General features: G+C 57.6%; 1 protein-coding gene across 1 annotated transcript in view; it reads left to right on the forward strand.

Moving 5' to 3' along the window:
- The window catches only part of TPO (thyroid peroxidase), a 35,878-nt gene that overhangs the window by 27,172 nt on the left and 6,216 nt on the right, over window positions 1-2,490 (forward strand). The window lies entirely within an intron of this gene.

Below are 2,490 nucleotides of genomic sequence, written 5' to 3' on the forward strand. Positions count from 1 at the left end.
GTTGGAGAAGACTCTTGAGAGTCCCTTGGACTGCAAGGAGATCCAACAAGTTCATCCTAAAGGAAATCAGTCCTGAATATTCATTGGAAGGACTGATGTTGAAGCTGAAACTCCAATCCTTTGGCCACCTGATGTGAAGAGCTGACTTATTTGAAAAGACCCTGATTGTGGGAAAGATTGAGGGCAGAAGGAGGAGATGACAGAGGATGACATGGTTGGATGGCATCACCGACTCAATGGACAAGCTGAGTTTGAGTAAATCCGGCAGTTTGTGATGGACAGGGAAGCCTGGTGTGGTGCAGTCCATGGGGTCACAAACAGTCTTACACGACTGAGCGACTGAACTGAACTGAACATAATATAAATTATGTAATATAATTTGTGTGCATGGATGCGTGCTAAGCCACTCCAGTCGTGTCTGACCCTTTGTGACTCCATGGACTGTAGCCCTCCCGTCTCCTCTGTCCATGGGATTCTCCAGGCAAGAACACTGGAGTGGGTTGCCACGGCCTCCTCCAGGGGATCTTCCCGACCCAGGGCTTGGAACCTGTGTCTCTTGCGTGTCCTGCATTGGCAGGCGGGTTCTTTACCACTAGCACCAACCCATTATAACTTGTATAATGTAACATATAATAATGTAAAATAAGTTACATAATATTGTACAGCAGCTATACTTCAACTTAAGAAAAGAACTAAAAGGAAACCCCCAATGCATACACACATAACCCCCCTCCCCCAGAAGTGCCTGTGGGCATCACTGCCTTCCAGGGACTGTTTGCCTGGATAAAGGATGCCCTCCCAGTGGCCCACATCCCTAAGTCATCTTTCTAGAAAGGAAGCCCCAGGAGCCACCTCACAGTTGCCGACAGGTGAATGACCGGCGAAGGACAGAGCCGGCAGCAGAGGCTGGAACCCCAGGGAGGCTCGTGGGACGGAGCTGGCAGAGCCATTCCTGCAGTGAAGCAGAAGTGTTTCCATGGAGGCATCACGGATGCAGAGTCCCCACTGGAGGTCGCCGTTTCCCGGCGAGACCTCAGTCTCCTGCCTGCGGGGGCCCAGCATTCCTGCTCCTGGAGGCACCCAGAGCAGAGACCACGGAGCAGAAGCAGGACGCCTGCGGGGCCGGGAGAAGCACCCCCACGTCAGCCGTGTTAGCAGGACCTCAGAGCGGTGGGAGGTGGACTCAGCCAAGAATCGGGCCGGTGTACAGGGAATCGAAGCAAGACCCAGGTTGCTCAGTTCTACGGTTTCGGTCTGGGAAGAGGAAACCGTCCGGAGATGGAGCAGGGTCCTAGTTGATGGCCTGTGAAAGTACCTAATTCGACCAGAATGTGCCCTGAAAAACAGGGAAGATGGTAACTTTCCTGTTGTGTATAGGTCATCACAATACAAGATTTTCATTCCAATTCTGGGGACTCTAAAAGTGTTGTCCCAGAAGGGCCCCAGCCTCTAGACTCTGAGTCGTGGAGAGGGGACCTGGGGGAGGCGGGGGCTGCCGCAGGGAAGGTGTAGACGCTCCCTCCAGGTGCCAGAAGGACGACCAGGCAGCAAGATAGGGGCTCTGGGCGACGTCCAGGTTCAAGCTGCAGACGGACCGACGGCACAGGGAGCTGACTGGAAACCGAGGGGGTGAAGGCATTTCTGCCTCTTCATGCCTCTTCTGCCTCAGATCTGCCTCTTCAGATCTGCCCCGGAGGACGTGGGCACGGCCGGGACGGGCACCCCGTCAGGTGAGGGCTCAGCCATGGGCGGGCGAGGCCTCCTTCCCGTTTCCTCCAGAGCGTGGCTCCCCGGGAACCCAGCTGGGCCTAATGCGGCGACGTCTGGACGCATCTGATGCCACGTTAACCAGCTCTCTGTTAACCAGCTCTCCATCACTCCCGGGGTGGTGTGCGGTCATGCAATACGCGTGTGGGACATGTCGAATCTCTGGACGCCTGCCCCAGCCCAAGTCTCCTGGAATCGGCCCGAATAGAGGGCTAGTTATTTAGACACAGGAGCCTGAAGACTTAGCGTAGTCGTGGGTTCAGGTGGGAGACCACAGGGGCTGCACACGTTCCCCGTTTTGGGGGCTCAGCTCAAGCCTGGGGGGCAGGTCTCGGCTCCCGTTGCACGCCCGACGTTTCCTCGGTGGTGGAGGCCCAGTGTGGACCGTCGGGCTGGACGCTGTAGCTCAGGGCGGGCTGACTCGGACGGCGCCACTGTCTCCCAGGGAGGCCGAGTCTCCACGTCTGAGCAAGGCCCAGCGGCCTGCATGACCTGTGCCTCCAGGCCATGTCCCAGGGGCCCGTCCCAGGCCAACTGAGGGGTCACAGGCCTTGTGGCCACCATAGATGGGGTGGGAGAAGTGGTCAGGCCAGTGGGGCAGAAGGCAGCCACGGGCCGAGCTGAGTCCTGAGGGGCTGACGGGCACATGGCCTCAGGGGGGCTCAGAGGGTGTTCTCCTTCAAAGGGCAGGAGCCGGGAGGTGTGGCCCCGGCCTGGGGTGAC

The sequence above is a fragment of the Bison bison genome, unplaced genomic scaffold (assembly GCF_000754665.1).
Source record: "Bison bison bison isolate TAMUID 2011002044 unplaced genomic scaffold, Bison_UMD1.0 scf7180017864266, whole genome shotgun sequence".
In the NCBI taxonomy this organism is placed as follows: Eukaryota; Metazoa; Chordata; class Mammalia; order Artiodactyla; family Bovidae; genus Bison; species Bison bison.